Here is a 13451-nt window from a genome sequence, read left to right on the forward strand (position 1 = left end):
ACATCCCATTTTGATGGCCCTAAATGATTTCCAAGATCGACCATATCTTTCTCAAATCAGAACTATCCACTTGACTCCTCACCCTCCTAATCCATGCCTACCACCAAATTGTTGCTCAAAATTCCCCCGTTTGACCCCCCCCCCCCCATCAAGCCTAGATTCTATTTTAGCAAATCTCATTAATTAGATCTTACCATCTGTCATCCCAATTTCATGATTAATCAAACCTTATTCAAAGACCAATAAAACCCCAACACATCAAATTTCATGACCAAACACTTCCATTTGACTCTTGAGAAAATAAGATTCCATTTTGGGCTCTCTCGTGGATTGGAAAACCGTAAGTTAAGTGGTTTTAGATAGATTGGATATTTATTTATTATTTTACTAAATGAATTGAGTCATTATATATAGATTTTATTATTTAGTTTAATAATATAATTAATAATTTATTTTTCTCTATCTTGATCCTGATTTTTTGGGTTATCAACGAGTTAGGTCTAGTGTGGTATAGACCCAATAATTAATGAACTTTTATTTATTTATTTATTTTACCAAACCAAATTATTCATTTATATATTTTAATACATTAGATACACTATTATGTATAAACTTTATTTATTTGATTCAACCCGACACCAATAATAAATGAATATTTAGTTATTTTATTAAATTCAATTATTGATTTGTTTATTTTACAAAATTAAGTAAGGTATTATCCATATATTTATATTTATTGAATTTACCAAATTATTCATGTAATTAATAATTTATTTAACTATGAAGTTATTTCAATCTCTCTCCCTAAGCCAAATATTTAGGGCTCTCAATAGGTTAGGTCTCATTTGGGATTAAAATTATTAACTGGTCGGGCTAGGGTTGGATTGGGATTTGTGTTTATATCAATATAACATATTTATATCCAAGTCTGAGTCCGGATCGAACTTCGGGCCTAGATCTTGAGCATGAGCTCGACGTTCATATAGAGCCCAAAGCACGGTGAGGAAATTCTTTGTTTCTCTCTCATTTTGTCACCTAATTATTTATATTGTTATTCTATTAATTTAAAAAAATTATTTATTGAATTTACTAAATTATTTACTTTATAAACAAATTCTCTCTCCCTCTCTCTCTCTCTCTCTCTCCCTTTGTGAGTTACATATTTAGGGTTGTCAATGGATTGGGTTTAGATCTAGATAGTTGGGATATTTTTTTTGTTTTACCAAAAGTTAGTAAATTATTATCCATAGATTTTATTTATTTACTTAAATAAATTATTAAACTAATTAATGATTAAATTTATGAACAAAGTATTTTTCTTTCTCTCTCCCTTTTTAAGACTATCAACGGATTAGTTCTTGTGTCGGATAGGCTATACATGTCTTGTCCCAATAATAACTGAAATTTTATTTATTTATTTTAATAAGTTAAATTATTCATTATTTGTTTTAATAGATTAAATAAATTTATCTCCAAAATTTTTTTATTTAATTCAATCTGTGACCAATATTTACGGTTGTCAATGGTGCGGGTTTGGATTTGGATAGCTTGGACCAGTCTTGCACCAATCACAAGTGAATATTTATTTATCTTTTGCTAAAGTTAATTATTGATTTATCTATTTTACAAAATTAAGTAAATTATTATCCATAGATTTCTATTTACTTAATTTACTAAATTCTTAATTAATGAATTATTTTCCTAACAATTTATTTTTCTCTCATCCCGGAGCCTATTTTTAGGGCAATCAATATCTTTGGTCAGGTGTGTGATAGGTTGTACTTGTCCTATCCCAATAATAAATGAAATTTTATTAATTTATTTTACTAAAACAAATTAATCATTAAATTTTGTACAAAATTAAGTAAATTGTTATCCATAGATTCCTATTTATTTAATTTATTAAACTATTCAAGTAATTAATAATTCATTGAACTAATAAGTTATTTCTCTCTTTCTCTCTCTCTCTCTCTCTCTCCCCCCAACGTGAGCCTAATATTTAGGTTTATCAATAGGATAGGTATCTCGGTTGGTCGGGCCATGTTTAGTTTGGGCTCTGCCTTTATAACATAACTTATTAAAGCCCAAGTCTAAGCCTAGGCCAACCATCAAGATGGATTTTGAGTGTGCCTGATCATATAATGCTCGGATTGCGATAAGGAAAGTTTTATTCTTTGTTTCCCTCATTTCCTAGAAATCTCTCTTCCATATTTGTTGCTAACTTGTAACTATTTACAATGAATCCATTAATGAAGAGCTAACTATTCTCTCTTATTTTCTTGCCTAATTATTTATATACTTATTTTAAAAAGTTAAAAGATTTTGTTGATTTAATTTACTAGATTATTTAATTATTTCTCCCTTTATTACCGCTCTGTGTCCAACATTTAAAAGTTGTCAATGGGTCGGGTTTGTTCTACGTAGCTTGGATATTTTATTTATTTTATTAAATTAATAATTATGTAAATTATTATCCATAGATTTCTATTTATTTAATTTACTAATTTATTCCATCAATTAATAATTTATGAACAGGTTAGGGTTTGAGTTGGGATTAAACCTATTCACAGGTAGTGGCATGTTCGGGAAGGGCTTTGTCTTTATATCAATAGAATATATTGAAGCCCAACTTCAAGCCCAACCCAACCATCAGGTCTATCTCTTGAGTCGAGCCCAGCAAGGAAATTGTTATTCTTTTGTACTCTCTCATTTCCTCACCAGTTAATTTATATATTTAATTTAGTAAGTTAAAAATTTTATTTATTTAATTTGATAGAAGAGTGGAAAATCTGAACATGTAGAAGAAACACAGGGGGTTACTGGAGACTCTGAAGTGGGAAAGCAGAAGGAAATAGAAATGAAAATTATGGCTAAAGCAGCAAAGGATTGGAGAATGGTATGCAATATGCTCAAGAATGATTGGGAGGAGAAATTTATTGTAAGTTTGATAGTACCACCGCAAGATTGCAAGAAGAATTGCTGAATTGTTGAAGTTAACCCCCTTTGAAAAATGTAAAGCCCTTCTAGAGTTTTTTTTTATGAGTAAAGAGATAAGATTCATTAATAGAGAATTAAAGCAATTACAAGCTTCCCATGGAGAGGCACGAGTTGTGTCCTCTCCAAATAGCAGGAAGAAAGACAAAGGGGGACAGATAACAGAAAACATAAACCAAAAAACTGAAAACGGGAAACAGATTCAATCTACAAAGGGGGACAGATACCCCACCCATTGTATTCTCACTGTCAAACTTCTTGTCAGGCAGTTGAATTTTTTAATTTCATTCTTAAAGCACCACACTATAGAGTCTGGGTTTTGTATCCATCCCAATACCACCTTGGAGTCCCCTTCCATTATTAGATGTTCCACACTTATCTGCACAGCTAGTTGTACTCCTTGGATAGCAGCTACAAGTTCTGCCCTAACAGAGTTTCCATCTCCTATGGGCCCCGAGTAGATAAGAACCACATTCCTAGCCTCATTCCTCAATACCCCTCCCACCCTTGACGGACCTGGGTTACCAAGACTACTTCCATCGAATTTCAGCTTCAAAAAGTTCTCAGGAGGGGGTTCCCAAGTCAAACTCACTTCAGTCTTTCTAGATGAACAATTAGCCACTGCTAACCAATTCCTCCAAATATCACTAAATGAGAAATGATGAAATAAGTCTAGTGATTTTAGCCATAAGATCACCCTATTTAGTATGCACTCCATCTCTTCTAAGTTTCTCTCGTTCTCTTAGAAAGTTCCAGTATTCCTTTCTTCCCACACGAACCAGAGCAGCATTACTCTTGCACAACTCCATATAATTCTTCATCTTTTGTGTTGCCAAGGAAGAAAAACCGGATAAAAATCAAGCTTGCATTCGTTGGCCTGACCAACCTGCACCCAAACAATGAGAAGAGCCACTCCCATAACTCTGTAGTAAATGAACAGGAAATTAGTAGATGGTTACAGTCCTCACCATGTGACTTGCAAAGGATACACCAAGAAGGTGAAAGATAAAGATAAGGTCTTCTCTTTTGTAGAATGTCTAAGGTGTTTATTTTCCCATAATGCACTTCCCAACAAAAAGCAATAACATTAAGGGTAATAGGCCTACACCAGATTTCCTTAAAAGGGTAAGGCCGAGTGGGATTAGATTGGGTAATTGATTTAAAGAAAGAAGCGCAAGAGAAGGATCCATTTTCTAGTAATCTCTTTTTAATAAACATGTAAATATTTACAATGATACCATTAATAAATTCTCTCTTATTTTGTTGCCTAATTATATACTTATTTTAATAAATTATAAGATTTTGTTGATTTAATTTACTAGATTATTTAATTATCTCCTTCTCTTTCTTACCACTTCGTGTCCAATATTTAGGGTTTTCAACGGGTGGGGTAGCTTGGATAATTATTCATTTATTTATGACAAAATTAAGTAAATTATTATCCATGATCTTTGTTTCTTTTCCATTTTTATGTTATTAAGTTAAAAAAAATTATTGAATTTACCAATTTATTTACTTTTATACTCTCTCTCTCTCTCTCTCTCTCTCTCTCTCTCTCTCTCTCTCCCCTTGCTCAAGTTAGATATTTAGGGTTGTCAATTTTCAGCCTAGCCTGGCCTAGAAATTCCAGGCTTGGGCCTGGGTTTTGTGTTCAAGCTCAGCCCGGGACCGGGCCCACATCAGCCCCGCAAATTTTAGGGTCGGGCTTGGGCTTAATACTTCAAGCCTGGCCCGACCCGCATATATTTAATCTTACACATTTTGTGTATACTGTATACATGTTATTTTACATTATATGGGGCTAACAATAGAATAGGTATCGGTTGGGATTAAACCTTTCCATTGGTCAGGTCACATTTGGGCTGGGCTTTGCCTTTATACCAACAGAACTTATTCAAGCCCAAGTCTAAGCCCGAGCCAACCATCAAGCCCAGATTTTTTAGCCTGTGCCCGACCATAATATAAAGCTCGTATTGTGATAAGGAAATTGTTTCTCTCTCATTTTCTAGTAATCTCTCCTACATATTTGTTGCTGAACATGTAACTATTTACAATGATGCCATTAATAAACCGCTAACTATTTTGTGTTATTTTCTTGTCAAAGTAAATTATTATCATAGATTTTATTTATTTACTTAACTAAACTAATGATTTAATTTATGAACAAATTATTTCTCTCTCTCTCTCTCTCTCCCTTTTTAAAGCTATCAATGGATCAATTCTGGTGTCAGATTGTCTTGTCCCAATAATAAATAAATTATTTTTATTTATTTAATTCGACCTGTGACCAATATTTATGGTTGTCAATGGTTCGGGTTTGCTTTCGGAATTCTTGGACCAATCTTGCACCAATAATAAGTGACCCCCCCCCCCCCCCCCCCCGCATTCACGGCCTCTTGCTTGACAAAAGTATTATCCATAGATTTCTAATTACATAATTTACTGAATTCTTTGATTAATTAATTAATTAATTTTAGTCAAGTGTGGGAAAAGCATGTACCTGTCCCGTCCCAATAATAAATCAAATTTAATTTATTTAATTTACTAAACTAAATTATTAATTTATATATTTTAATACATTTGATATACTATTATGTATAAATTTTTATTTGATTCAACCCAAATTTACTATGTTATTCGAGAAATATTTAACTAATAAGTTATTTCTCTCTCTCTCTCTCTCTCTCTCTCTCTCTCTCTCTCCCGAGCCTAATATTTAGGGAACCATTTCTTTGGTTGGGCCATGTTCGGGTCGGGCTTTGCCTTTATATCAACGGAACTTATTCAAGCCCAAGTCTATGCCCGACCATCATATAAACCACAGATTGTGATAAAGAAAGTACTTTGCTTTGGTACTTGTTGGGGAGAATCAAGGTCCTCACCATTTCAAAACAAACCTTCTACAGTAATTGAAGTGCTTGGGTGAGGCTTAAGTGGGATGGCACTTCCCTCAACTGCTTTGTTACTTCTTCATAACACATGGGGTGCTCTTGAAGAAGCCTTGTCATGTCTTCGTCCTCGTCGGATGAAAAGCTTCTTCTATTGATGGTAATGTTTCCTCTTCGTCAACTATCACCAAGTATGCTGCAACACACTCCTCTGGGAAAAGTTCTCTACGCATGAATTCCCAAAGGATTATTGGAGTTGGATGAGGCTGTTGAAGCATTTCCTCCTTACTAGCTGGTGGTACCCGAGGTGCTTTCTTCTTTGGCACTTTCTTTTTTTTGGAGGCGTTGTGTACTCGTTGCCTTCTAATCTACTTTGGTCTGGTTGATGCAGGTACAACGGGATGAGGAACCTTGTTCTTACACCGAGAGAGGACGTTCTATCCGATCTCATCTTGAGGAGATGTCTCCGAGTCACTAGAGTAGATGGAGATAGTCTTGCCCCCATTTGAAATGATTCCTTTGGGTTGGTGTCATACCTTCTTCTTGGGTTTCTTACTAGTGAAAGTGGACCACCCATCTTCTATCTCATCTTCTGAAATAGATGGCTCTTCCCAATAGTCCAAGTTATCAGTCATCAGCTTATAGAGAGTTGAGATGTTGGGATTCCTAAACCTTGGCATGTCAAGATAGGCATAAACTGTGGCCACCTCTTGATCAAGGAGTATTTTGTCCTTCAAGACAAAACCTTTTTAGTTGGATGATTTATCATCCGATGGTACTGGTAATACTTGGGGTCGGTCACACGTCCTTGCTCTTCAGGTCGCTTGGGCGATGGATGCTCAATCAACTTTGATTGGAGCAGCTGGCTGAGCATTTCTGGAATGTTAGAGTCAAGGAATGGATACTCCTTCTCTTCTAGATCCTTCATAGCAGGCCTAGACTTCACTTGGCCTTGGTTTGCAAAAGATTTCATTTTAATCTCCATCTTCATCTTCTTGTCAGAGATCTTAACTTCCTTCTTAAGGTCCTTCTTAACTTCCTTCTTTGGAGGAGGTCTTAAGGTCCTTCTTAACTCCCTTCTTACCTTCCTTCTTATCACGAGGATCACTTAGTTGGGGATTTCCATGCTTGGTTATCTTGATTTCCAAGTCATGAGCTCGAGTAGCTAATTCTTCAAAGGTGGTAGGCATGTTCCCTTTAAGACTGTAGAGTAGTCCATAATGCATCCCTTGGATGCATGTGTCTATGGCAGAGGATTGACTGGTTTGTTCCTTGCACTAAAGGAAGAGGTTTCTCCGCCGCTCAATGTAGTCGATGACAGACTCATCCTTTCTTTACCTTGTAATAGAAAGTTCTGGAAGTCCAACCGCTTGACGTATACAGTAGAAGCGAGTGGGGAATTCTCTCTTAAGCTGGTTCCAACTGTCAATGGAGCTTGGCTGGAGGTCGGTATACCAATCAAATGCTGTAAACTTGAGGGAGCGAACAAATTTCTTTGGCATTTGGTTGTCGTAGGTTCCCGCATTGTTGCAAATTTCACAATGAAGTGGACTATGTGCTGCTTTAGATTACCCTTGCCATTGAACTATTGGAACTTAGGAGGTTGGTAGCCAACTGGTATGTGCATCTCGTCAATGCAGCGAGTGTATGGTTTGGCATACAATAGAGGTCTGTGGAACTCCATACTGAGTCCTTATGGTGTCAGCGATCATGTACTAGAGTTGTTGCACTGTTAGAAAAGCAATAGAAACTTGGGTGGTGTCTTGCATCATGTTCTACACGGTAACATGATCATGCTCTTATTGTTGTTGCTTCTGCTACTTTTGGAGGTGAAGAGTCATTAAGGAATGAATCCTAGAGGGTAAGAAGGTCCTTGACTGGGCTCTGCTTGCCGGTTTTGCATCTCCAATTTGTTCATCAAGAAGGAAATCTGGAGATCTTTCTCAGTGTTGGAGCTCTTGAGGTTTTTAATGGCTATGGTCATCTTCTGGAGTCGTTTTTCCATCATCGCAGCTTCTGTCATCATCACTAGTACAATGCTACTAGAAGTAGAGTAGGAGTTGTATGATGGAGAAAAGTATGACTCTGTCCTCGACGTAGTGCTGGATTGGTCATCTGAGAGAAGGTGTTTTTTCCCTTCAAATCAAAGTGTGAAGAGTTGAAGAGGCTTTGCTTCTACAGAGTAGCCAACTTGGTGATTTTACGTGTTGGGATCTCCACTAGAGATGATAGCTGCACTTTGTTGGATTTTGCCATGGCACATGTAACGGAATGGTTGTAGGAAGAACCGAAAGCGCCATTGGATGGTTGTTGCAATTGTTGACTCAAAAGATGGGAGGAAGAGAGAGTTCCACCAGGCATGCCAGAAATTTCTTGACCCAAATTTTATGTTTTTCAATTAACACAAAATATGGAGACTAATTACAAAAACAAATTTTGTAATAAAGGAAAATACAATGGATATGAACTCTCTTTGATTTCTGTTCGATAATGTGAGCAACCTCTGATTAACATGGTCGAATTTGGTGAAGACGAGGGCCGTTGGCATGTTTTTTGTACTTCTTGAAGTGTTGATGTAGATTTCCTTAATTTTGGTGTTTTTAGAGATTTGATGTAGATTTCTTCACTTTGGGCTTCGCGCTTGATCCGTTGTGAAGGATGCTTCTTTAAGAAGGGCCCTTTTGTGGTGGCTTGATCTTCTTGGGATAGCATGAATCCAAATGTGTTGTAGAGAATGAAAAAAGCTTTTTCCTTCTTTCTTCTCTCTTGATCTTGTAGTTGTTGGAGTTTGCAGGAACTTGTGGTTGTTTGCAATCTTCAGTGTTGGTGTCTGAGAGCTTCTTGCAGTGTGTTTTTGGAAAAAAGGAAAAAGACCCTTACTCTTCTTAGTTAAGGCTATTTACAACCAAGGGTTAGGACTGCCACCTCAACCCATTTTGCTAACCAATCCCATGTGAGTGGGGTGTTGGGTTAGGGTTAACTCTCATACATGCACCATGATGTAGGAGTTTGTGGTATTGGCAATGGGACCACCCTAGTACAATAGGAGATGGGCCAAATTGGACTTAATATACTTGGATCCTTAGGCCACCAAGACATATTTATGTAGCCTTGGGCCTTGGGCCCAAGGAGGCCCATATTAATTAAGAGGTTGTCATGTAAATTAAGCCCATTTATTTGGCTTAAAAATTCAGATATCTACAGTGTTCTTTTTGGCAAACACCCCCTTTCAATAACTTAGTAGTGAAGAAAATTGTTGATTCAATCCCAAGTTGGATTGGGTTAGATCAATTAGAAATAGCTAATTTACACAAAGAAAAATAATGTTTAAAAAACAATTATGGGAGATTTTCCTTTGTGATGCATGATTTGATATTTTTAGGGAAAAATCACTTCCCATTTTATTTTTGATAATTGTATTCCCTCTAGCACTATCATTGATGATTCCTGGTCACAATTGTCAACGCTTAGGGCTGCAATTTGAGACATTAGGTTTCTATTTCTAGTCAATTTTCTTCTTTAGTCCTTGTAATGAAGAAAAAGATTTTATATTTTATTTTTTTGATGAGATTAAAAAAACTTTAATAATTTGTTTATTTAAATAATAACTTAAATCTTAAATTTTTATAACATAACCTTCATAAAAACTATAGAAAAATACTAAATTATTTATATGTTAATAATTTGAGACAATGACCATTGTTGGTGCCTACTAATGAAAACGATACTCCTGTGGATTGTCCAAAATTTTCTGAAAGGGTTTAAGGTGAGGAGCCCTACCCCACCCCTCATCATGAAGATCATCATATCGTAGAACTGCCAGGAGGAGACTTGGTAGTTCAACATCTAAAAGCCATCAGTGGGGTCTCCAGTCCAACATCTAGAATCATTGGGTCTAGTTAAAAGCGATGTGATTCCCATAGATGGAAAATCTGGTGACCTTTGGCTAATTTGATGCCCTTTCGTCAACTTGGAGATCATCTTGTCCTCTAATAATGTCATCGTAACTTCAATTTCTTCTTTTCCTCTAACAGAGGTCTAGCATATTGTTTGTGTAGATAATGAACCTTCTATGATGAATAAAGAATACTTTTGAAAACATCTTAAAATGATTGCTAGCTCGATCTCTTCCCCTTGGTGTTTGTTTGGTCAGAGAACTCAAATGTCATTTGCACTGCAAAAGATATAAAGATGAAGTTGTCACTTGCTCTTTGGAATACACTAGACTAGACTACTCACGGATATTGTTAATTAACTATGTTAGACCAGCCTAAACTTGGTCTAACAAGAGGGAACCACCCTAGCTCATCAGAGAAAGACTAAATAGAGCCTTGGCTTCAAACTATTGAAGAGTTTTTCTTTCCCAAATGTTATGATGAAACATCTCCCCTCTGTGGGGAGAAAACACACTCCCATCTTATTAATTTTGACAAGAATTATCAAGATGACTTAAAACTTCTTCACCTAGAAGTTTATTGGTTGAAAGAAAGTTTTCTCAATGAAATAGAACACAACTAGGGCTCTATTCCTTAGGGTCCTTTACATTCCAAGTGCAACAAGGAATGCAAGTTTCAGTTCACAAATTGGGGGAGATCCACCACAGGAAATTGGGTGTAGAAATTGAAAACCATTACTGAAAGAGTTGAATAGTTAGTCCTTAATTCTCCTACTAAGAATACCTTTGAAGAAGAGATAAGATTGGTGGCTAAATATAAAGATTGTTTACCCAATGCAAAACTTTATTGGAGACAGAGAGCGAAGGGTGCCCAAAATTAGCTGGCTTAGGTGTAAAGATGGAGAGTGGAGCTTAGATCCCTTGGTGATCCAGAATTCACTGGTGAATTTTATAAAGAGATCTTATTATCTTCTTATTATCTTGTTACTTCAGATATGGATAACCTTTTTCCTTTCCCATGTGGTTACACAGGGGGAAAATAAATTAGTTTCAATGGTTCCAGACTACAAGGAAGTAAAAAAAAAAAGAGCATATTTAATCTAGTTCCATTAAAAGCCCCAAGACCTAATGGCTTATTAGCTACTTTTTACCAAAAATCTTAGGAGGTAATTGGTAATGAGTTGGTGGATTTTATCCAACCTGTGTTCAAATACAAGAAGATGTCTTATGTTGTCAATGCTATATATATTTCTTTAATTCATAAGAAAGAAGCTCTGGAAGTGGTAAATGATTTATGTCCGATTGGATTATGCAATATTACTCATTTTCTAGTCACAAGCAATTAATATTCATTAGATTTGAAGGGATAAAAGTCCCTTTTACCCTTAGAGAGAGCAAAGAGGAAACATCCTCGACCAAAACCCTATATTCACCAAATGCACTAGAAAACATACGAGTTCTATGGTACCAATCTGCCGATAATGGCTCCATGAATCCAACACTTGTATATTTAGCTAACTCCCTAATGTAATCAACAACAAACAATCCCGCCACACTTATCAGCACCAATTTTTCTCGGTCCTTTTACCTTACCTTTTTTGTACCTTCCTCTTAGACCCCAGAAACTTGGAAACATAATTAGATCAACTTGAGACTTTTCAAAACTCAAAATAATCTTGAGATAAATATCAACGTCCGATCAGACATCATCCCTAGACTTGGAAACCTATAACTTAGTTACACATTTGCTTTCATGACTAAACTGCAAAGATCTACCGTTCATTACACCAACTTCCTTTCTAATGTCCCCGATCTATGCGATATTCAAACTCCAACTCCTCAAAATCAAATCCAATACGCCCATCATCTCAAGATCACCAGGAATCAATCAACCAACAAATCCCACCACAAATCTACGAAGATCAACCACAAAAACACCAACATCCCATTTTGATGGCCCTAAATGATTTCTAAGATCGACCATATCTTTCTCAAATCAGAACTATCCACTTGACTCCTCACCCTAATCCATGCCTACCACCAAATTGTTGCTCAAAATTCCCCTGTTTGACCCCCCCCCCCCCCCCCCATCAAGCCTAGATTCTATTTTAGCAAATCTCATTAATTAGATCTTACCATCTGTCATCCCAATTTCATGATTAATCAGACCTTATTCAAAGACCAATAAAACCCCAACACATCAAATTTCAGGACCAAACACCTCCATTTGACTCTTGAGAAAATAAGATTTCATTTTGGGCTCTCTCGTTGATTGGAAAACCATAAGTTAAGACCATAATCTGAACTAAATTAATCAATATACACCTCTATTCAAAGATTCATCACTTTCATCGAATTCAAGATGATAAAAATTGCCTACCCACTAAATTTCATCCCAAAATTCCCTCGTTTGACCCTTCATCAAATAAAGATTCTATTTCAATAAATATTGTTGATCCGAACTTGTCAACCATAGATCTTAATCATCATGACCCTATTTGTCCACTTAGACCTCACCATTGTGTTTAGAGATACAAAAAAATCCAACATGCCATGTTTCATGATCAGATTTAGACCTGTTCATGGACCAGGTAGTCTGGCGGCCTAACCTAGCCCAGTCCGCACCCCAGTCGGGCTTGGACATGTAATTAGGCCCGCGGGCCTGACCACAAGCCCAAAACACCAAGCATGATTATATGTCGAGCCGGGCTTGGGATTTGTCAAAAAAGCCCAACCTAACTCATTTATATAATATAAAATATACAATATTTATTATAATATATTATTAATTTAATATATACTTATTTTATTTTTTTTCTTTATAATTTCTCTCTTTATTCAGCCGCTTTAGTAGTGGCATGAGCTATATACTTCGAGCTTGGGCCCAAGCCCGGGCTTTAGGCTTTTTATGAGGGCCGGGCTTGGGCCCAAGTTATAGGCCCGATGGTCGGGCCGGGCTTGAGCTCGGGCCTTAAAAAAATCTGTTAATGCAGATTGAAAGCTCAGACCGACCCGACCCATGAACAGGTCTAATCAGATTCATCTGTTTGACCAGTAAACTATAAAGATACCATTTTGACATACCAAATTAAATTTCCACGCTATTCGTTCCAACTTAAAGCCTCAAAAGGGTGATCTGATGTCAGACCCATTCTTGACTAATTAGAACACCTGGACCAATGAATTTGAGCCTAATAAACCCAAAAATGCCAAAAATCCCAAAAAACCCAAAGATACCCCCACTTAAAAGAAAAATAAAAAAGACAAAATCACATTAAAAAGTTTATCAAATGTACATTTTCTACCACTGATAGCCCCAAATACGAGACTATCGTGATAGGTACGCCCCAAGCTCCCATCGGATGCACAAAACCTATAAAAACCACCCCCAAATCAAAGCCAATCTTTCATCAAAGAGGAAAAGTTTACTGATCACCATTTTCTTTGAAAAATCCTTGCACATTCTCTTGTAAAAGTTTTCTTGAAGCCCAAGCTTTGTGAATGGATGAATTTTAGACCTCTTCAAATCCATCCATTTGCTTTTAGCTACAAGACTTGAAACTGAAAAGCGTACCATCCATCCAAGTATCTCATTCAGGATTCTTTGAACTTGTTCTCATTGCTAGAAAACTCTAGTCAAGGTACATATGAAAGGTAAGTCTTTCATTTTAGCT

The sequence above is a fragment of the Nelumbo nucifera genome, chromosome 4 (genome assembly GCF_055504915.1).
Source record: "Nelumbo nucifera cultivar China Antique chromosome 4, China Antique-T2T, whole genome shotgun sequence".
NCBI classification, from domain to species: Eukaryota; Viridiplantae; Streptophyta; class Magnoliopsida; order Proteales; family Nelumbonaceae; genus Nelumbo; species Nelumbo nucifera.